Raw genomic sequence first — 24,389 nt, 5'->3', positions numbered from 1 at the left:
CCTTGTTTCCTAGGTCTTCTTTTTTTGGTTTTACTCCCTCATTTTGGTAATGCATACCTTCCAGTAGTTTCCTGAGAAAGTGTTTATGACAGGCGAAGACCTAACGTGTCTGAAAATAATAATTTGAAATAATTTTCCGTCAGAATTAGAAAGCATCAAGACTGCGTCTTCCAGCTTCCAGTGATGCTGCTGAGACCAGTGTTGTTTTCACTTCTATTCCTTTGTATGTACTTTCATCCCCTCCCAGAGGCTTTGACTGGATGTTCTAAAATTTTATGGGCATGTGCTTTGACATCCCTTTTTCAAGAGATCTGAGTAACTCTTTCTATCTCCATGCTCATGTTTTTCAAATCCAGGAAAGTATCTTCAATATTTTTCCCCTTAAGATCATCTTTTATTCCTTTTCTTAAATAAGAATTTAGTTTATTAAAGTTATACATGCTCATAGTTTGCAGTCAACTGCCCTCTCACTGAATACTTACCCTTCCCCAAACAGCCACGGTGAATTTTTTTTAGCTAATTCTTTGGAATTGACCTCCATATGTCTATACAACATGTTTTAATTGTAGTAACTTGATATTCTGCTTTAGGCATTATTCATTGACTTTTCATTATGGAAATGAAGATTTATTCTCCTCTTCCTCTGCACACTCACCACATACATGCTCCTTTTACTATCTGTCATAACTTTAATTAGATTAATAATGAATATTTACATTATTAGAACCCTGTGTTCTAGTTAGATTTGAGCCATATAATAACTGATTATTTTTCCTCTCCTGCCAAAAGTTTTCTTTTCCCTGGAGTTAATAACTGTATTTCCTTTTTTGTTTTTAACTGTTTCCTAAGCACATATCACTAATTTAAAACTCTCTACTACTTGCCTAAATCTCATCTCAGTACAACAGACTTCTAGTTGGTTGGTTGATTGTACAGTTTATTGGTTTCTCTCTTTCATGCTGAACAAGTTCCTTAAATTCACTGGAATACCCCCAAATGAAGGTCCTTTCTTTGCATTTCTCAAGATAGAATAATTGAATATATTTTACTTAGCAGTTTGTTAGCTTGATTTATAACTTTTAAATATTTGGACAAATGTTCTGTAGGTCTCTCTTTGTACTCTTTTCCTGGGCTCTGAAAATGGGATAAAGTAGGTATGGCTGCTAATTCCTGAACCATTCTAGGTTTCTGTCGGACAAATTGGCTTCCTTCTCATCCATATCCATATTTAGGTACCAGTTTCCCCAACTCTGCCAAGTCAGTTACACCTCTTCTATCCATCCCATTTTCTAAACATGTGCTGAATTCTCTCAACTGCCACTGTCTGCTTTTCTGTTCTTTTGTCCTTGAGGGGTTGTGTATCTTATTGCCGCTGTAACAAATTACCACAAACTTAATGGCTTAAAACAACACAAATTTATTTTCTTATAGTTCTGGAGGTCTAAATTCCAAAATCAATCTATGTGGACTAAAATCAACATGTTAGCAGGGCTGCATTCCTCCAGGAAACTCTAGAGGAGAATCCATTTCTTTGCCTTTTCTACCTCCTACAGGCTGTCTGCATTCCTTGGCTTGTGACTTCATCCTCTACCTTCAAAGCTAGCCGCAGAGTATCATCTAATTTTTCTCTCTCTCTCTGACTCTAATTATCTTGCCTCCCTCTTTCCCTTATATTGAGCTTTGTGATTACATTGGGCCCACTCAAATAATCCGGGATAATCTCCCCGCATCAAAATCCTTAATTTAATCACTTCTGCAAAGTCCTTATTGCTATGTAAGATAGCATATTCATAGGTTCCAGGAATTAAGACATGAGTATCTAAGGGGGAACCATTATTCTGACTACCATAAGGGTTTATACTCCTTACTCCTCTACTGTGGGTGCCAGGAATGAGCAAAGCAAAAAGTACGTGTTCAATCATCTTGTTTGATCAGGAGCCCAAATGGTATTTGTCCTGTTTCCAATCTTTGGGACTCTTTTCATATTTTTTTCTCAAGTAGATATAATAATAGTGTAGGAATAATAATAGAAATAACTAAATATCACTGAAGCCCTTAACCCATACATGAGATTAGGATAGGCCCCAGAAATGTTTTCATAAACACTGTTTAGGAGAGAATTTGGCTGAGTAGAAATGGGAAGAAAATGAATAAAAGTGGAAAACAGAACAAATGAGTGGGGAAAAAAACTTTTTTGAAGAAGGTGTTTATAAGCTCAAAAAATATGGTTGTCACTCAGTAATATGGGTGTTAACCATGGATTAACAGACAAGAATCAAAGATGGGAACAGAAAGACAACATCACATATGAAAAAAAGAAAAAAAAAAGAAAGCTAAATTTAGAATTGGAAGTTCTAAACTCAAACCCCAATTCTCAAACTTACAGTTTGATCTTGCACAGGTCAATTAGGTATCATGGTTGTACAGCTGAAGAAGCTGAAACCCAAAGAAATTATCTCAATTTAAATTAGCATATATATATATATATACATGAAAGACCCCAGGAAGACACTGACCACATAGCATTTTAACGTCAGTTGAACTTGAAGCAGAAAGAGGAACTAACTGAAAACAAGCATTATGGCAAATCCAACAGCTGGAAGACAGACTAAAAGAAAATTATCTTCCCCATTTCTAAAAAGATGGACCAGTCTGGTCACAAGAAAATTCACTTTCATGCATGGGTTTGATTGCAGATATTCTATATTTATTCATTCAAAAAAATTTTATTGCAGTCCTACAATGTGCCAAACACCATACGAGGCATTAAGGATAAATCAGTGAATAAAGCAGACGCAATCTCTGCTCACAGACGTTACGGTCTAGCAGGGAACTAGAAAATTAAATAAATATGACATGTAAGGGTGATCGGTGCTTTGATGAAAACCAAAACATGGAATTCAGGCACTTAAACCAGACTGGGGTGGGGAGTTGGGCAGAGTGATCAGAGTTCATGACACACCCTTCAGAGCTCAGCTAAAGAGTAGGAACTAACACCCTTCAGAGCTCAGCTAAAGAGTAGGAACTAGTACAGCAAAGATGAAGGGGAGTGGTTAGGCAGAGTGTTTCAAGGAGCCTACTCCTTTGCCTAGGAAGAGCGACAGGGGATCCTGGAAGCTTGTTAGCCTGATTCTTGTGTCATGCATGAAAATGGCAATAGAACTGATATGAGAAGAAAGTGCGTGGGTTACTATGGTGCTTTCAGAATGACAGACTCACAATGATGAAATTATAAGTACTTTGCTTTCTTCTCAAAGTAAATTCCCTCCCCTACTTTTCATTCTACAGGTGGGCAGTGGAGCACAGTAGCTAAGAGGGCAGGCTCTGGAGCCAGGCTGCCTGCCTGGATTGACACACTGACTCTGCCGCTCGCTAGTCTAAGACCTTGAAGACATTTCTTCACCCCTCTATGCTTCAGCTTACTCATCTATAAAATGCTCCTGCTGTTAATATGTTCCTCATTGAGTTATTATGAGGGTTAAATTAGTTAATAAATCAAAAGTGTCTAGAACAGTGCCTGGCACAAAGTAAGTGCTCAATAAATTTTCACTTGTTGCTGCTACGGGTTTTGCTTTTTTGGGGGAGAAGGGGAGGTCATTAGGTCTATTTATTATTAGTTTTTTTTTTTTAATGGTGGTACTTGGGATTGAACCCAAGACCTCGTGCATGCTAAGCATGCACTCTACCACTGAGCTATACCCTCCCCCACTGCTACTGGTTTTAATTGCCATCCACTGGCCTTTTGTAATTTCTAGAAGAATAAGAGGCCATTTGACTTTGTTCACGCGGTACTGCTTTCAGTCACAAGGAAAATGAGAATGCAGCAGTACTAGCAGCTTACCATTTGGTCCACAAAATAGAAATTAAAAGCAACCAGAATCTTGTTGATCAGTTCTTCAGTTCTGACTCTGGAAGGTGGGGAGATCAGAAAGCTTCAAAGAGGTCCTCACCTCGTTCAGGCTATATGGAACTGAGGCAGAGATGGCAGAGAGCGCAGTCATGCTGAAATCAGGCCCCACAAGAAGGCAATAGTTTGGTGGACCCACCATGATTCAGGCTGCAATACAGAAACAACATTTATAGATACATACAGAGATGATCAGCCTGAGGGAGACCTTTTTATACAAAACAATGCCAGGATATTAATATTAAATTCAGAGTTTCAACTGCATTCACTCAACAAACATTTGAGTGCCCGTTAAACACAAGACACTATTCTAGATGTTAAGAATGTAGCAGTGAAAAAAGAGACAAAAGGCAAACACAATAAATGAGTTAAGCACACAGCATACCATAGCATAGGTACTCTGGAGAAAAATAAAGTAGCAAAAGAAGAATGGGAGGGCAAAACAGCAAAGACAAAGGTGGGGTACAGGGTGAACGACTTTCATCAGGGTAGTAAGGGAAGGCCTTACAGAAATGGGGATGTCTGAGCAAAGACCTGAGAAGGTGAGGAGGACATGGAAACATCTGGAAGGAGCATCCTGAGCAGAGAGAATAGCAAATGTAAAGTACTTGAGGAGAGTGTGTCCAACGTGTTTGAGGAACAAGGCGGTCAACGGACCTGAGCAGAGACAGGTAGGGGAAGAAGAGCAGGAATTGAGATCAGAGAGGAAGTGGGGTCTTGCAGGCCAAGTTGTAAGAATCATAGCTTTTTCTGAGTGATATGGCGACCTACTGGATAGTTTTGAACAGAAACATGGTGTGGTCAGCCTTATGGTTTAAAAGGATCACTCTGGCTGCTGGGCTGGGAAAAGAATGAAGGTTAAGGGTGGCTGATATAAAATCCTACTAAAAGGTAACAGTGGCTTAGACCAAGGCTGTATCAGTAGAGATAAGAAGGGTGGTCATACATTCTGAAGAGACAGCAACAGGATTTGACGACAGATTGGATGTAGGGTGTAAAAGGGTTGCTGAGTAGGTTTTAGCAATGGGAATGATGGAGTTGCCATTAACTGAGATAGAGAAGGTTAGAAGTAGAGAAGGTTTTTGAGAGGGGAGATCAGGAGTTTAGTTTTGGATGTAATAAAATGGAGAGGTCTGTTAAATATCCAAGTAGAGACACAGAGTTTCTTGGATATACAAGACTGAACCTGAGGCTAGGGAGTTGTGAGCATATTTATCACATCTAACGCCAGCAGACTGAATGAGATCACTAAGGGAGAGTATAGAAACAGACGAGGTCCAAGGACAGAGTCTTGAGACATTACAGTATTAAGAGGTCAGTAAGCAACGGAGATTGAGAACAATGACCAGTAGTGCACAATGAAAATCAGGAGAGTGAAGTGCCCTGGAACACTGAAGAAACAAGTGTAACAAGTTAAGGGAGTGTTACAGAGAGGAGGGAGTGATCCACTGTGTCAAATGCTGCTGATAAATCAAGTGAGATGAAGACTGAGAACAGGCCATTGGATTAAGCAACATGGAGGGCAGTTTCGTTCTGGGGGCAAGAGCTAGCTGGAGTGGATTTAACAGAAAATAAGAAAAAAGGAATTGGGACAGTAAATATAGAACTCTTTCAAGGATATTTACTGTAAAGACAGCAAAAAATGGGTCATTAGCTAGAGGAAAAAGTAGCTGTGGAGAGTTTTTTGTTGCTGTTGAAGATTAATTGTAAGAAGCAATATATTAATTCACATAGGGAACTGTAACTAGTAAACAGACCAGAAATAGATGTAACAGATCAGTGCCTTATCTTCTCTGTTGGAAAACTATTTGGAAAGTACACTTAAAATCACAGGATTACTTCATAAGCACTGACAACAGCTCCACCTTGCACTGTTTCTGATTATGAAGTCTCAAGCATTTCTCTGCGCTGCAGGGGAAGAGCTGCTAAGCAGAACAGACGCTTTAATCAGCTGGGCTGGGTACCTCTTCCTTGACCAGCACTGGAGTATCTCTAAACATCCACTCATTCTTTCATTCAAGAAACATTACTGAGCGCTTATCATGTCAGTTACTAGGGATGCAAGTTCAACAAAACAAAACTTTGCCCTAAAGGAGCCCACGGTTCACTAAAGGATGCAGATAAATAAACAGTTCCAACGTAATGTTAACAGTGTACATGAAAGGGACAAAAATTGAATTAAATAGTTAACTGTTTCGTATGGGGACATTTGGGTTATTCCCTCCCCCCCTCCTTTTTTTTTGCTGTTATAGGTAGAGGGGTGTCCAGGATTTCAATTGCTTCCAGCAATACTCATTGATATTTGTTACATCAAGATTATAGGAAATCTTACCAAATGAGAAGGAAATCTATCATATACTTCTTAATTTTAACTGCAAAAACAACCATGAAAATAAATCTGAACAGTATGAACTGCCTGAACATAGACAAGTTGGAGATTCATTCCACAAAGATACAGAGATCACCTATTATATCATGGTATGGTTCCAAGTGTTTGAGATGTATCAGTGAACAAAACAAAGACAATGCTTTTTAGAATGTGTATTTTAGCAGGGGAGCCAGTCAACAATAAACATAAAAAGAAGTAAAAATGGATAGTATATTTGAATACAGCAATAAGTGACACAGGAAAAAATAGAGGTGGTTGAGTTAGGTATCAAGTTGTAATTTTAAAGAGTATTGTTAAGACCTTAGTGAGAAAGTGACATTTCAGTAAAGACCTGAAGGAGGTAAGGGAGTTAGCTCTCTTGCTATCTGGAAAAAGAACATTTTAAACACTGAAACAGCCCCAAAGTGCTAAGGAGGAGTGTAGCTTGTGTCTGACAAAAGGAAGAAGTAGGGGACCTTATTTAGAAGCAATTGCAGTAATCCAGACAAGAGATGAAGGTACTGTACACCCAGCTCACTTGCAGTGGAGGTGGTAAGTAGTCAGTTGTTGGATAAATAAAAGCCAATAAAATTTCCTACAGGAAAAATTCAGGATGTGAGAGAAAGGAAGGTACTAAGAATCGTAACAAGATTTCTAACCTCAGCAATTAAGATGGGAAAGGCTGCAGGTACAGATGTGGGAGGGAAAATTAGTTCAAATTTGGACATACTGAGTTTGAGATGTCTCTTAGACACGTCCATAGCACCTAGGATCCCCTTGACTTCCTTGCTTATGAGCCTTTCGCCACTTATTTTGTCCCCACTGCCATGACGGACCACCCTCAGGCAGTAACCACTCAATACTGTTTTGCCTTTCTTAGACCACACAGCTCACACAAGAGTCCATTTGGTGCCCACACAAAATGGAAGTATGTGTGTGCTGAGGATGACAGTAGTGTTAGCATCCACTGACTGAATCTTAATCCCCTTTCCTGACTCACTTCTTTTGCCTGCCCTCCTGCCCTTGGGTTTGTACTCCCTAAGAACACAAAGCCTTTGCCTCAGATTCTGCTTTCTGGAAAAACCAGCACTAAGACAACATCCAAGTGGAGGTGTGAGTAGGTTGTTGTTTAAATGAGTCTGGAGTCTGGGAGAGTGATTTGGGGAGAAGATATAATTTTGAAAGTTGCAATCATGAGACCAGAAAAGAGCATGAAGGAGTGAACAAAAAAGAAAAATGAAAATTTTATTCTAGTACCCTTCAGAGCAGGAATAATGTTTTATTTACTGTTATAGCCCCAATCTGGGGAGTGCAGGCACAAAGTAGGTGTTCAACTGGTACTTTTAGAATAAATAAAATAGGTCACCATGGCCTTGGGGTTAGGAAAGAAAACAAATTAAGTCATGAGAGGTGATGAACTAGAATAGGCAGGGTTCATGGAACTTGAGTTCACAGTGAGGGTGAAAATTAGGTTCAGCAGCGGAAGCAAGAGAGAAAAATAACAGGAAAAGGAAGCTGTGGTTAGAAAAAAGCTCTCAGATACCACTTTCTCCTTGAAATCTTTTATAATCATCTCATGAGACTGTCCCCCTTTTCTGGACCTCTCTCAAGGCAGTGATCTATCTTACCTATCTTATACCAGGTCAACGTATATCCATGTGTTCTTTGTTCTCCCCAATTTCCAAGTGAAAAATTGAGTCAAAAATGGGAGTAGCTTCCAAGCCCCAGAGATTTTAAAAAAGGATGCTAAAGTTTGACATTTCTAGCTCATTTCTATGGTTTCTGAAGATGCCAGAGTGAACATGAAATTGGGAGACTACATTTCAAATCTGAAGTGTATCCAAAGTGTTCAGTAAAATAATTCACGCTTGAATGGATGATTGAATGAATAATGAATAACAAATTTAGGTGAGAACAGAGGCCAGGAGAATAGAAGTTAAGGAGAATACATGAATTAGTAACTGTTTGAGACCCACTGCTCTGACAGTAGGGCACAAGTGATTAGGGGAAGTGGGTCTGCCCTCAGAAAGCACCTAGAAGTTAGCAAAAGTAACTAAGGCATGAAGAGGGCCTAAATGAAGGTCAGTGTGAATAGAAAGGAAGAATATGGGAAAATTTTACAAACACACACACAAAAAAGTTCCATTATTTTGTGGGTAGTACGTATAGGCTATGAATAAATAATTCCAATATTTTGGAATCATGTATAGGGCCAGGGTAAGAAGAGCAGGGAGATGCTAAGCTCAATTTTGAAACTGTATTTGACACAAGAGTGAGATACACAAATAAAACAGGCAACGTTTTAATTAACATTTATGACATGTCAAACATTGTGTCAAGTACACTTTCCATGAATGGTCTCACTTAATTATCAAAATAACACTATGATGGAGGCACTATTACTATCTTCATTTCATAGATGGGAAAACTGAGGCACAAGAGTGAAAAGTATGCCCAGTCACCCAGCTAGTAAGTAGCTGAGCCAGGATTTGAACTCAAAAATATTAAGAATTTTTGCCCAGGACCACATATTCATTATTTGCTCAATAAATATTTAATGAGCACCATTACATTCTAGACATTGTGCTGGGGATACAAGGGGTGGAGAAATGCTGGTGGTGAACAAGACAGACATGGTCCCTACCCACAGAGACCTTTACGTGGACATTAAACAAATAATTAGAAGTATGCTGAATCAGAAAAGAAAGAGTTAAGTTACAGTTAGATAGGATAAGTGTGTGACAGAAAAGAATTCCAGGGGGAGGGAATAGCACGTATAAATACCTTGAGGTGAGAGCCAACAGTAGAAAAAAAGAGAAAAGAGGCTGGAAAAAATAAAAAGACTAATATGACTGGAGTGCAGAGAGCTAGGGGGACCACTGGGGAGGCTGGAGAGAAGACAAGCCCAGATAATGGAGGGCCTGGTTACATGATAAAGACTGGGATTGTGCTCAGTAAGCAAAGGGAAGCTACTGAAGGAATTCAAGCACGGTAATGACTTGATCAGATTTGTATTTGTTAAAAATGACTCTGGCTGCAGTATGACAAATGAATTGGAAAGGGCCAGAAGCAGTTTCATAGGACCTGGATGGTAGTTACTGCAGAACTTCAAGCAAGAGATAAAGGTAGTTTAGACTCGAGTGGGATTTAAAAAAAAAAAAAAAGTGGTCATAAGAACCAAGAGAATCTAATTTTTGAAGGCAGGTCAAGGTGATTCTGACAAGTGTTGGGGTGTTGTAGGTTTCTGGACTGAGTAGATGGACATGATGCCCTTTACTGATCCAAGGGCTATGACACGAGGGTTCTGGAGAGAATATGGTATATGAGTTGAGTCTGACACACCCTAGTCATCCAGATGAAAGTATAGCAAAGGCAGTTGTAAATATAAATCTAGAATTCAAGAGCAAGATCTAGGCTTGAGTTATGAGTGGGACAGTCTTTGGCAGAGGGTATTTGAAGCTACTGGAAAAGGATGAGCCCACCTAGGAAAGTGCATATGGTGGGACTTAAGAAGAGAGCTCACCTCAGCAGGATTCCAGTATTTAAGAGTTGGCTAAAGGAGGAGAGACTGGTTGTTAAAGAACGACCAGAGAGGGAAGGGGAAAATGCTAAGAGCAGAGGGAAGAGGATGTGTGGATGAGGGTGTGGGCAATAGTGTAAGATGCCACAACGAGATCTTGTAAGATGAGGGCTGAAGCTTGTCTGTGACAATTCAGAGGTGCTTCAGGTGTGTGGTAAGAACAAAAGCTAGACTGGAAACGGCTGAGGAGTGGGACATGAGAGAAAGTCCATGGGGTGAGACAATTGCGGTTGCAGAGGGATGTAAAGAGAGAAGTCTTCTCAAAGAAATGAGAGACTGAAGCATATTCAAATACTAGACAGAAACGCCAGTAGCGAAGAAAAAGTTGAAAATAACGGAAGGAAAGGGGGATGTTCTTGAATCCAAAGAGAAAGCAGGACGGGATCTAGAGTACCAGGTTAGAATACCAGGCTAGGGAACTCACTTTTCAACAAGAAATCAATATGGGGCGGGTGCTCAGATTTGAATCCGCTCTGCTTTTCAAACGTTTTCTTTAAGGGACAGAAAGAGAATTATAATAGACACGAAAGCCGAGGAGAGGGCTGCCGAGTTCAATAAAAAAAAAAAGGATAATGGAAAGTCAGGATAGTGGTCTTGGATGACCTCTGAGAGAGCAGCTGCAGCAGCTTCGAGGCAACGGAAGTCACACTACGGGTTTAGACGGGGGGTGGGGAGGTTAAGAAAAAGGTGCAGCGCGTGCAAACCAGAGCTGTAAAAAAACGGCTGTGAAAAGAAAGCGACACAGGATGGTGCCAGGAAAAAAAAAAAAAAAGGCGGGTAGGTGGGGGAGGAGGGGAAGACATTTCGAAGGTGCCCAAGGGCAACCTCAGTCAGGGCAGGTCTTGGCTTGGAGGCCGAAGTAGGCCTCAGATGTGACCTACGGGCCCGGCCGCCCTCGCTGCGGGGCTGAAACCCGCCAGGTGCCGCCAAGTCCCCGTGCCTCCGCCCCCCGGAATAGAATAGCCCCTCCGGCGGCCACCAGCCTTCTCAGCGGATTCGCAGAGCCGGGCAGCCCGGCCTCCCAGAGAAGCGGAAAACCCTCCCCGCCGGGGCCTCACGACGCCCCCGGGCCGCGCCCCGTCCCCGCCGCGGCCTCGCGTCCCAGTGCCCCGCCCAGGCCCCAGGCCTCGCGGGCGACCACAGAGCCGCAGCAGCCCTTCCTCTCCAGCTCCCAGGACTCCGGCACTGAGCTGTGGCCCCAACCCGGCGGCGAGTCTCCCTCTTCCCCGCAGCTTTTGAAAGTTCCCGGGGGCGGCGGCGCGCCGGGGCCCAGGCCCGGCCTGCCGCAGCCGCCCTAGAGCCCGCCGCTTACCGCCTCAAGGGCAGCCCGCGCGGGGGTTTCCATCAAGCGTCGACACCCCTCGGGAATTCCCCACAGGGCCACACACAAACCCCACTTCTTCCTACAAATTTCCGCCGCCGGTTTTATCCGCCGATACGCGGTAGTGGGGGGGGACTCAGACCACTCCTCCCCACCCCCCGCCCGCCCCAGCCCACCTCCGCCTTCCCTCTCCCCGCGGAACCCCTCTGCCGAGCCCGAAGGAACCCGAAGGTCTTCGTCAAGTTCCGCCTCCAGCGCAGAGGGCGGGGCCGCTCAAGCTCCTCCGGGCCGAGCTCGGCTGTTTCCGTACGCGGCCGCTGCGCACTCGGCACTGGGCGGCGCTGGCTGGCTCCCTGGCTGCGAGTCCTCAGTCGGCGGCGGCTGCTGCTGCCTGTGGCCCGGGCGGCTGGGAGAAGCGGAGTGTTGGTGAGTGACGCGGCGGAGGTGTAGTTTGACGCGGTGTGTTACGTGGGGGAGAGAATAAAACTCCAGCGAGATCCGGGCCGCGAACGAAAGCAGTGACGGAGGAGCTTGTACCACCGGTAAGAGGAGCAGGAGGAGGAGGCAGGAGCCGGAGAGAGCCGGGGGGACGGAGGGGGGACGGGGAGGCGCCGGACACCCGCGCTCGGGGCCTTCCCCTCGCAGGAGGGGCCGCGGTAAAGATGGAGCCTCCGCCCGAGCCCCACACCATCGCCGCCGCTCGCAGCGAACAAAGAATAATGGCGGCGGACTGGAGCCAGCGGCGGCCGGGGCGGCAGCGACTCTGCCTGCAGCCAGCGGCGGCGCTCATGGCGGGGGGCGGCGGGCGGGGTGGGAGCCGGCGGCCGGGGGTGTGTGCGGGCGGCCGGCCGCGGCGAGCTGGCGCCCGCGTTCTCGCCGCCGCCGCCGCCGCTGCCGGGCCGGGCCGGGCCGGGCGCGGAGCCGGGAGCCCGGAGCCCGAAGCCGCCCCGGGGGAGGCCTCCCGCCGGCCCGGCCCGGCCCAGCGCTGCCCCCCGCGCCGCTCGCCCGGCCCCCGCCGCCCGCCTCGCCCCCGACCCTGCCCGCCGTCTGCCAGGGCAGCGCCGCCGGGGTGCCCGCGGGGGGTGGAGGAGGAAGAAGGCGACAGTTGAGGGCAGAGGAGGTGAAGGTGCCTGCCTTCCCGGTCGCCTCCGTGTCTGCCATGCCCGCCTCGCGAGGGGAAGCGCTGCTCCGTCTGACCTACTCTCCTCTCCACTCTCTTTGTGCAATAAAGTTCGAAACCCAAGGTTTCCTCTCGTGCTGTATTTTATTCACGCCCTTTCCCCCCGCTCCCACCCCAATGGGAAAATGCTGTTTTCTGTGCTTTTCTGCTTAGATGGGAAGATGAGAAGTCGCGCTTTTTAGGATAATTTTTGATTCTTTCTCTCACCCTCTTTTTTTTTCAAAGTTAGTAGTCATGGAAATGCATTCTTTTGGGGAGGAAGGGGGTACTAAGAAAAACGTATTTGTAATAACTTTAAAAAAAACTGTTGGGATCTTGTAAAAGGGAAGCTGATGTTTGAAAATAGTTTCGGTTTTAACCCTTTTCAATAAGGTAATTATCACTTGAGATCTATCATTCTGAAACACTGTTGAAACGAATATTAGCCGATGTACTTTTGTTTTACATCACCTTTTTTTTTTTTTTTTTTTTTTTTCTTTTGGCCAGCCGTGCCTTTGGCGTTTGGATCCTCTGGATCTCACCTCGCACCCCCTACCATGTTTCTCACATCTTTGTGTCTAATCGTAAATAAGAGATTGGTTAATACTAATTATAAAAATAGATGTTTTAAAGTGTCCATTATTTGTCTGGCATGTAGTAGGTAACCCCAGCCACAGACCGACAATAATTTAAGCCACAAGGTTTATTTTTTTCCTTGTTGGGAAAAAGGGACAGCAGAAAAGTCATTGGCACATCAAAGATTAAACGACAATTTTGAAGGACCTGGGATATGACCTATTTAAGTTTGTCTTACCTTCAGAAGTTAGAGTATCATGCTAGTCTCAGCTTGCATCAGTTCTGTCTTATAAAGATTTAGTATCGAAGATACTTTTGGTTGCCAGCTATTGAAATCTTCTACATTAACTGCTCATTTCCTGATTTGAAAGTAAAGCCGAACAGTTATTTTAGGTGGTGCAAAATATCAACAGGTTATTTGTTTTTAAAATACCTGTCACAGAATGATAGAATTGTGATTGATACAAGGTTTCTTGTTAGGAATAAATATTGGTATTAGAAGCACTGTTTTCTGATTTTCTGTATGCAAGTCACTTTTCCAAAACCTACTTTGCTGTATTGCAAGTCTTAAAACACGTTAGCAATTTGTCATTGATAAGAAACTTAAATTAATAAGATGTAATAAAGATGATTTTTCCATAAGGATTGGGAAGATGGTTTTATTTCCAAATACTGAAGAAATTATAGTATTGATGATGATGTAGATCACTGATTTTCCCTAAGGATTTTCTGCAAGCCAGCATAAGTTGAGTAAAATTTATTTTCCTTTACAGAGAATGTATGACAATGACTCTTCCTTTCTGAAATTTTTTTTAAAAAAAGATTTTCCAATGGGTTTTTCTTTAGTCTTATCCAAAAGATCTTTTAAGTTTTGTTTGTTTGTTTGTTTTATAAATTCACAGCCTGCAATTCTTAGCAATTTCAGGTTAAATTTTTCAGATTTTTATGTTCATTAATGTTTGAGTATTTATTAGCATGGTACTAAATTACACTTCTGCTCCTTCCTAGAGATCGGCAAAAATTAGTTAAATCTGCTTGAACCTTTTTTTCTTTTAATGGACATGTATTCAGAAAGCCAATGAATCTTTGACAAAAATTGACTGAAAAATGTTAAGAGGACACTTCTTGTGAAATTTAAAACTCCTTTTGAATTTTTTTTTTTCCCACAAAGAGCCTAAGGAAACTTAGAAACCTGATTCATAAAATGGCACCTTCCTTTTTCTGCTTTTTGAAATTTTCATTTTCTTGATTACATCTGATTAATAGAATTTTTGTTTCTTCACAGAGAAGAGACAAAAATGTTTGTTTTGTCATTCATTCTAAAACATTAGGTTTTGTTTTGGGGAGTATAATATGGTTATAGTAAAACCAAATGTGTATCCCCCACTTCAGCTCATTTAAAAAAATTTCCTTTTTTATATACAATGAAAAAAATTATATACTTGTAACCTAATGCTTACAGTGTATCACTGAAATTTATAATTTTATTTATTCCATAAATATCAGCTATGGTTATATAAACTTGTTTATATCCAGCCTGTGACATAATCTTGTAACCATATCTTTCTTGATATACAGTGTCACTTCCAGTGATGGCTTCTTTATTGAATACTTAGAGCTCAAATTTGAATTTAAAAATATAGTAGATAGTTGGGGAATGAAAACAATGAAGGGCTTTTTTTTCTCATCCCTACATTATCACTTGAGACACAATTTGTGATACCTCAAATATTCAGTTAGCACATACTATGGCAAAGAATGTAGTTAGTGGAAGGAGTAGTGGGTTTGCAGTCTTAGGCCTGTGTTTGAATCTTGCTCTTGCCACTACTGTAATGTGCCTACTGTAGGAATTTTGCGACCTACCGGAAGTCTCTTGATCTTTCTCAGCCTTAGTTTCCTTATCTGTTAAATTAGAATAATACCACCTACTTTATAGGGTTGTGAGATAATTATAAAGTACTTCCTTAGGGATTCAATTAATGATAGATACTTATTTTTAAGTTTTATTTTAACTTCCTAGGTGTGGAACCTTCGGCAAGTTTATTCTCCATACCTCAATTTCCTTGGTCATAAGTGTATATAAAATATCTACCTCATAGAAATGTGGGAATTAAATAAGTTAATACATACTAAATGCCAGGCATGTCACAAGTGTTCAGCAAATATTTCTTATTACTTTATAAGTTATTCATCGTTGTTATTACTGTGTTTTATACACTGGGCCAGAAGCTGCAGCAAATCCAAAGATGAATTACACTGTCGTATCTCTACCCTCAAGGAACTTTCGGGGACATGATGACTAATAAGAGAATATATGTCATAAGAAAACAATCAAAGGAAAGAGAGATCACATCTGATGAAGATGGAAGAAAGGAGAATTCTTTTTATATTTCCAGTTTTATTTTTAATAAGTAATTCAGATAGTCCATAATTCAAAACACATAAAATGTAATACAGCAAAAAGTCATGTTTGGCCAGCACCCTCCAATCACCCAAGTGTTAACCAGTTTCTTACTTGTCCATACAAAAGCACATATGATGTATGTACTCTTCCCCCCAACCCCCTTTTTACAGAAATGCTAGTATACTATATACACTCCTGTGTTTTGCTTTTTTCACTTAATTTGTCTTAGCAGCTGGTTTGTGTCAGTACATAAAGAGCTTCATTCTTTTAACTATGAGGCACTTCATCATATGCATATACCTGTATTAACCAGTTAGTGAATTAATTTTATTTTTAGATCTTATGTGACCTTTTAAAGTAAGAGAATCTGTCATTATGCCTTTATTTCTTTAAATGAAAGATTTCATTTAAATGAGAGATAACCATAACATAAATGAGGATGTTATTTGAACTGCCTCAAATACCTTTTTAGTTTCTGTTTTTAAAAAGTTTAAGTAAAATGATGGAGATGTGCATGAAGAGGGAAGCAAGCTAAGAGTTAACTCTCAAAGTGAGTTTAGTCTGAATTTGATTCTCTTGTTGAGGTTCTTGTAGCCCTGTACAGACTACTTCCCCGTATTATTTCATTCCAAAAAAGTCTATATAATTTTCTCTATAAATGAGAAAGAATATCTCGTGTAGTCCAGACCTGTTTTTTAAGCAGACTGTTCTCATGGGATATTATTACCCAGTAATCCTGATTAGTGTACTAGCTTTCTCCCTGACTTTTTTATATACTCATTATCTTACTTTTTGATTTTCTAATATTTCCTAGTATAATTATCAGTGAGTTCTATATTTGATACCTAAATAAATAGTGAGTTTCACTTATATGATTATCTGCTGAGACTTTTCACTGCTTAGATGAATTTTTTTTCTTTTCCTTTTGTGTGGGGTTGTGTGTGTGTGTGAGGCAGTCCTTGGTCATTCAGTTGGACCAAGTAACACTCATTTAAACTAGAGCACAAAACCAGTTTCAGTCTCTTTCCTTTTCTTTTTTGGCTCTTCTAAGTAGCATTTAACCATAGTACATTTTAAATATACATGCTGTTAGTGTATTTTAAGTTAATTAAGCTTAGAAAATGATAACTAATAATGTAGCAGCAGGGACACAAAAAGTCGCTTATCTTTAAAAAAAAAAATTTTAAATGAAGCTGTCATGGTGTATCTCATTGTTTGGATGTTAAGTTGAAAGTTACGTATATTAGAGCTTTTAATGTAAGAATATTGTCTTACTATTATTTTGAGGAGTTAGTATTTTATATAAAATACTGATGTGTGCTATTTTTACCTACTCAGTGACTAAAATGTTTACAAAGCATTTACCTTTACTGATTTGGTGGAGGTGGAGATAGATAATTAAAATCTGTAAAGGCAGAAAAGTTTTCTTCTGGAACATACCTGGCAGCTACCAGACAATGAAATGATTTCTCACAGTATTATTGTATCAGTCAATTGCCTTTTGGGGCAGAGGTAAAGCTCGTGAACTAAAACAAGAAACTATTTCTGTGAAAATGGCTGCTTGCTTTCCTCTGCCAGTTTAATGTATATGCTACCTTAGTCATTATGTAAGAGGTTAGTTCTGGTCAACTTCCTGAAGTTGTAAGAAGAAAGTATGATTTTAAACTTATTTTTCACTATCAAATCTGTAAATGCAGGTTCTTGAGACACATTTGAAACATAAATATGAATAGCCGTTTTGTTTTTTTCTCATTCAGCATGTTCCTCTCCCCTTAATATAAGCACACTCTTGTGTCCTGTTTGTTTTATTTTGTTTTGCATTCTTCTCTTTTCTTAGCTCTGCCAGCCCTGTAAAGATATGTTTTGTTATATTTTACCAAGTTTTACTCACCGGCCTTTAGGTTACCAATAAGAAGCAAGGGGAAAAAAACTATCATTTACATTCTGATGTTTATTCCAACATATAAGCAGAAGGCTGTATTTTACAAATACAGTGATGAAAAATTATCTTTTTATACTTAATCAATTTTTCAGGCTAGTTACATGAATCACAACTTAAATAGTATCCCTTTCTAAACTTTTAAATGCCTGAGTTTTTCTCAGGGTTGAAGGTAATGAATCAATAAATGAGATGGGCTGTCTGAACAAATTTTTCCTGATTGGATTAATCCAGGATCTCTGAATAATCTAACAATCAAGGTTTAGAAAATGAGAGGTCTGAGGGAGTGATGGTGTTTTTTTCCAAAAAGGAGAGAAGTGAAGACTGACATTTGGTTGGAGAAGAGAAAATTGAGTAAGAAATTAAAATAACTAAGTAATGGGGAGGGTATAGCTCAGTGGCAGAGCTGCATACCTAGCATGCAGGAGGTCCTGGGTTCAATCCCCAGTACCTCCATCAAAAAACCAGATAAGTAAATTAATTAACCTAATTACCTCCCCCCTGCAAATAAACAAATAAATAGGTAGATAGATAAATAGATAATTTAAAAAAAAAAGTAATGACCCTGGAGTTGGTCTGAAAGTTGGTTTATACCAATGGTAATAGAAAATGTCTTTCCAAAAGATTAGTGAATCTTCCAGGAAACTAAGGTAGATTTCCTTCAATTTTAAGTGGATTCCTAAGGAGCTCGTTACCTGCATCTGAGTTTCTGATTATAATTATAAGACAGTATAGATGTAACTAAAAATGTTTATAACCTAGCCAAAGCTGAATAACTGTTAATTTTGAGGGCTGTTAATTCTATTTGTGCAAGTGATTGGCAATAGGAGACTCAGAAATCTTAAGGAGACTGAAGTGAAAATTACTGCTTGTTCTAAACTGTGTGCTCTGAAAGGGTATCTTTTTCTTAAAAGTATCAGTAGTCTTATTTGCTGTTACCAGTAACAGTAATACAGTTTTACTTACTACCATTTATCAGTCTAGTCATTTATTCAGTAAATATTTATTGACGATCGATTTTTTATAGTTGATGAAATCACAAGAAAATTTACTCAGGTATTTATAGGTATCAAATGAAATACTGTTCTAGTTGCTATAAACAGTAAAGCCTGAGTATGTGGCTTAGCTGCTCTCAAGGAACTTACAGTGTAGTGGTGACAAAAAGAAGTATGAGAAAGAAGGATTTATACGTGGCAGAATATGAGTTTTCACTACTGTCTTGAAGGACTATAAGGTTTAGAAGAGAAGTTCAGTGAGGAAAAGTTTTGCCAGCAAGAGAGGATTCATATTGCATACTGAAGACCTTGGAGAGTAGAGGTACAGGGGAGCATTCCAGGTAGTGGCATGGGCAACAAAAATGAAGATACGAAAGTAGGATGAACTTGGTATGTTCACAAGTTGGTGAAGAAAGTGTTAACATTAAGTATAAATCCACTTTATGAGGAACCCTGAGTGTGAGGCAGGAAGCTTTAAATTTTAAGAGGAAGAACAATATAAACAGAAATGACATATATTGGGCTAAAATGTAGATATCCTGACTCCTAATTCTTTCTCCTTCATGGTGAATTAATTGCAGTTTAAAAATTGACATTATAGATTCTTTTTTTAACAGCTTTATTGAACTACAATTCACATACCATACAACCTACCAGTTTTAAATGTACACTTCTATAGTTTTTAGCATGTTCACAAGATTGTGCATCTGTCACCACAGTCAGTTTTAGGACACCTCCGTTACTGCAGAAAGAAACTCCGCATGGCTTAGCCATCACCCCTCAATCTCTTCATATCCCCAGCCCAAGGCAACTACTAATCTACTTGGTCTCTAAGGACCTGCCTGTTCTGAACATTGCATATAAATGGACTCATACAGTATGTTATCCATTGTGATGAGCTTCTTTTACTTAGCATAATAATACTTTCAGGGTTCATCCATGTTGTATCTATCAGTACTTCATTTCTGTTTATTGCTAAATATTCCTTTTTATGGATATGCGGTATTTTATTCATGAACTCATGGACATACGGGCTTTTTGGTTATTGTTAATCATGCTGCCATGATTGTTCATTTATTGCACGTTTTCAATTCTTTTGGGCTTATACCTAGCGGTGGAATTGCTGGATTATATGGCAACTGTGTTTAACCATTTGAGAAACTGCCAGACTATTTACCAAAGCTATGGTACCTTTTTACTTTCCCACCAACAATGTATAAGGGTTCTAATTTCTACATGTCCTCACCAACACTTGTTTTTATTTTTCATTACAGACATCTTAGTGGATATGAAGTTGTCTCACTGTGGTTTTGATTTGCATTTCCCTAATGACTAATGATGTCTGACATCTTTTTGTGTACTTACTGGCCATTTGTATACCTTCTTAGAAGTGTCTGTTCAGATCCTTTGCCTATTTTTAAATTAGTTTGTCTTTTTATTATTGAATTGTAATAGTTCTTTATTATTATAGATAGTAAGTTTCTTACCAGGTATATATGATATACAAAATTTTCTTTCATTTTGTGGATTGTCTTCATTTTCTTGGCATGAAAGTTTTTAATTTGATAATTTCCAGTTCATGTGTTTTTGTTGCACTTTGTTTTCCACTTGTTTTGTTTTGTGTGTTGTCATTTGTGCTTTTTGGTGCCATTTCTTGGACATCATAAATTCTTACTTAATTATTACAAGCATTTTCTAAATATCTCTGAAAACCCAGGCAAAAAGGACACCATTATTTAATGAAAAATAACTAAATCTCCTAATGCATATTTAAAGTTATACCCCACCTATTCTGGTCTTCTCTTTTATCCTGTGTCCAGATCCCTTAGTTGAGTGACTGATGAAAAGAAGCAAATATAAAAACCAAGAAATAACAACTTTGAAACATTTTAATTCAAAGTACTATATTTTGAGAATTATTTGTTAAGAGAGAATGTATTATGATGTTTGTGTGGGTGTAGTGTATTACTCATAAATGTACTGTATTGGGGGAATTTACACTTAGCAGACCTTGACCATAAAGGCAGTAGTAATTCCTTCATTTTTTCACAGATGACTAAACTGAGCTCTGAGGAATTTAAATGATATACTTGCTGGTAGATCCTTTTCCCTGTGCAAGAAATAACAGTAAAGCATGGTTTGCATCTCTCTGAGTTTTAATAGCATTATCTCTTTGTGAAGAAAGTTTTCAAGATTCTAGCTTTATTGTGATTACTGTATATTTTTTTCCTCAACAGTAGTTAAGTTTAGGTCTATAAAAGTTCACTTGGAGGAATTATTGTAGCCAAGGTCTTGAAAAAATATATTGATTTCATTATGTTACTAATCAGATCTTCATCAGCAGATTACCATAACTGGCCAGCTCTTGCCTTCCTTTTTTCCATAATTTGTGTTTTCCTATTATTTCATAATAGAAGTTTATGATTTTAAATCATTGTTAACTATAATACTTCTTTGGAGGGAGTTTACAGGTAAGCTGGTGGTAGAGATTCATTTTTACTTCCCTAGATCTTTTATATATGATACATATTTTATCTCTTACTTGCTTGTAAGCTCTTCGAGAGAAGGGTTCTTGTCTGCTTTAAACTATAGTCCCCTTACTTTTTGGCAGAACGCTTATTGTGTAATAGGCACAGAAAACTTAACTTGTAATGAACGAGTCTCTCTTGGAGGGTCACAGATTTAAAAGGCAAGATTAAAACCAATTTCTTCAGATTTGCACAGGTTAAAGGAAGCAGGCATATATACTTAGATGATTCAGACACTGAAATTACAGATTTATTTTTTTAAAAGCCAAGGAAGTTAGATTCATTTTTCATAGCTTAAAAAGAAAGTTTTCTCCTTCGAGTTTTTATTAATTCTGATGCTTTACAAATACTTCACACCTCTGAAACATGGGAAATAGCATGAGATTGTATTAATCAAAGTGATTACCAGAAATCACTACCAGGTTGGGTTTAAAAAAAAAAAAGTACACTCACCTGAAAATTTGTACTTGATATTGACTCTTTCAGGATTAGAGATAAAGAAACCTACTTGAAGTAAGTCTTTATCATAACTGTATGTAAGTCTTTGCTGTTGTCTACATGTCATTTATCAGCTTTGTAGATTAACCATGGCTAATTTTTAAAATATAGTCCAATATATCCTTGGTGCTTTGAGTGCTTGGCTTTTTCTAGTAAGCGAACCATAGTTAAAAGGATTAGCATGTTGCTTAATAGTCCATGCAATTCCATTGGCAAATATTTCCTCACTTTTTGTGATATGGGATTCTAGGTAGTATAGCCCTAAACAGTCTTGTAAAGTCCTTGCAAACCTCTTAACATCTCTAGTTCTCCATCTGTGAAGTCAAAGCTAAAACCAGAATTCCTGTCTTATTACTCCTACTATGTAACATGTGCTGTTCTTACCTCAGGAGCACTGATTTTCACTCTTTCATTCTAATTTGTAAATAATTCACCAAGAATAGCATTTCAAAATTTATTTCAAAACAGAACTGTTAAAATAATAAACATTAACTTTATAAAACGTGTTTTTTGAAAACACTTGGACATTCATTTTCCATTTCAGTGTAGTGATTTTCACATAGCCCCCTCAGGTTTTGTGGAGTAAATAAAAGCTATAAATATTTAACTTCAAGGCATAGTTTTGTAGGTCCTTACAGTACCACCCTTGAGGTAGTTTATGAAACATAACTTAGAATTTGAAAATAGTTTCACTCTTTAGTCAACACAAAAATTGCTTTTCTAAAAGTAACTGTATGTAGGAGGTGCATAATCCTTTTTTCCTAAAAAAAAAATCAGCTCCAAAAATTATTTAGTAGAACTTCACATATAGAAATTTACATAGGATCACTTTGAAAGGCTCAATGTGTAAAAAGCTGTTAAAGTGGTATCAGATGGGTGTTTGGAAAGAAAAGAGAATGGGAAAAGATGGGATAAAATGTTACTATCTAAAATAATGCATAGTCATAGTTGCTGCCTTGCTAAGCAACACTGTCTCTTGGTGACCAGATACATGAATGCTTGTTTCAGAGCCTTGAGTAGTCTTACCTGAAGGAAAACAAGGCAAATACATTTTGCCAGTACTTAAAAAAACAATAATAGTAACTTTGATTTGAAAAAGCACTAAAGCTTTCTTATTGAAAGATACTATAGAATTAATCACATTAGAATATGAGGATGGCTGTCATAAATCATGTAATGCATTTCTATAATCAAATGATATTTTCCTAATTCACTTCTGTTAAGTACTTCCGTTGATGATAGTATCTTTCTCATAGGGCATGCTACACAGTTTAAAATAATTTTACTCATTAAAAATAGTATTCAAATACTCTGATAATCACAAAACTGCAGTAAATTATAACATGTAAATATTGAACTTAAAGCAGTTTCTCTGAGCTCAGGGTAATATACACATCAGGGAATTAGTTTTATTAAATAACATTAAAAGATTCTCCTTTGCTGTATGCCTTCTTTTTTGGTAGTGGTTGAGTTATACTGGTATTTACTATTAATACAGAGAATTTATAAAAACAAACATTCTCAAGCTTTTATTTTTGTAACAGAAATGATTAAATCTCATCACGTTCAAATCACACAAAATTAATTTCATATATAACTTTTCATGCCTTCTTCTGATATCTAGACTAGAGGCTGAAGTAATAGATTTGTATTCCAATTAAGGGAGAGCATAAAGAAAAGTGTTTCAGAAAATTATGTCAGAATTTTCTTACCTTGATAAAGACACTAGTTTATTTTCATTTATCACATTGCCTGTTCTGTTTCCATAAAAAAAAAAATATATATATATATATATATTTGGCCTCATTTTGTCAGGGTGTGGTTAGTCTAATCTAATAAGATTCTTATAGCTGAAGTTGATATGTGTGTTGAGTTGAGAAGTGTGTGTGTGGGTACATACATACACGGTCCACACAGTATACATACAGCATTTGAATATGCTATTTTCCTATCTGGTTTCAGTGAAAATACGCTGTGTTTAATACCAAAAGACTAGTGTTAGCATCAGAAACCTGGAGCACTAAATTACCAGTACTGATTGCATACATCTCAGTTCTGCTAGATCAAACATATGATAAAGATAGATAAGGTATCTCAAGGTTAATAACAAAAAATATATGCGGGAGGAAAAAAGGCAGTGCAAGCTTGTCACTGATACCTAGAAAGCTGAAGTCTGTTGTGCGGTGCCTGAGCATTTTGCCACTCTCTTTAGTAAATTAATCATAACACTTGAGAAGATTATCCAAGACATGTTGAAAGTATAAGCATATGTTAGTAAGGCTTTCACACAATTATAATATACTAAAAACTAACAGGTATGAAATAACTGTGTAGCAGTGTTGTATATTACTCACAGATGTTTCTAGGTATACTTCTGCAAAATATTTTTAGTGATACATTTGACTGTGACAACAGACCAGTCACTCAGTTTTAAAGCCATGTACCAAGTGGCTGCCGTGGCTACCCTGGAGACTTGAGACTTCTGCTCATGTGATTTCCTTAAATTCGTGGACTTCTGGATTGGTGAAAGAGTTTAGGAGGAGTCACCCATTTGCTAGATGCAGGAGGGTTTTTTTTTTTTTCTTATTTATAATTAAGGTTATTTGCATTTTTAAAAACCACAGCATATATTCATATGTTCCATTAGTTATGAATGTATTATTTTTTCTTGAGAGTCAAAATTCACAGTTCATCTCTCTGAATACTTACCTTCCCTCCTAAACTGAATTAACTTTGTCATAGAGTTAAGGGATTTAAAAAGTAAACTGTGTTGTGGGGGAAGTGGGTCTGTTTTTCATAAACTTGCACTGGAATGTTTAAGATCATAAAGACTTGGGCACTTCTTAAAGGTCAAAAATATTTGAGGAAAAAGAATAAGGTGAAAATATACAGCATTCTTTCTTTTGCTTAATAGTTGTTTATAAAAGTGATGATACGGGCTTGCTTTCTTAGGTGATGACCTTTAATTCGCCTGACTTGATAGAGGCAGATAAATACAGAATTATTGCTGCCGATATTTGTCCCTGGTTTGGTATAGTTTTGCATAGGTGTAGAGTAGGTGAACGTAAATGCCACCTTATCAATGAGGGTTTCACTGGTCTGCTTTTACAATAT

At 38.8% G+C, this 24,389-nt stretch overlaps 1 protein-coding gene across 5 annotated transcripts in view; it reads right to left on the bottom strand.

Moving 5' to 3' along the window:
- KLF7 (KLF transcription factor 7) overlaps positions 1-11,315 on the bottom strand; it is a 386,441-nt gene extending 375,126 nt beyond the window's left edge. For 2 of the 5 annotated variants that reach the window (XM_074364097.1, XM_074364100.1), the window contains exons 1-3: positions 11,168-11,315; positions 3,842-4,057; positions 2,385-2,436 (exon numbers count right to left, since the gene is read on the bottom strand). The gene's annotated coding sequence lies outside the window, so the exon portion shown is untranslated. The remainder of the gene's footprint in view (positions 1-2,384; positions 2,437-3,841; positions 4,058-11,167) is intronic. The other 3 variants (XM_074364099.1, XM_074364101.1, XM_074364102.1) reach the window with 2 other exon arrangements.
- Between the last annotated feature and the right edge of the window lie 13,074 nt (positions 11,316-24,389).

Source organism: Camelus bactrianus, chromosome 5, assembly GCF_048773025.1.
Source record: "Camelus bactrianus isolate YW-2024 breed Bactrian camel chromosome 5, ASM4877302v1, whole genome shotgun sequence".
Classification (NCBI taxonomy): domain Eukaryota; kingdom Metazoa; phylum Chordata; class Mammalia; order Artiodactyla; family Camelidae; genus Camelus; species Camelus bactrianus.
Note: the sequence above shows the minus strand (reverse complement) of the source record. Positions and strands in the feature narration are given on the sequence as shown.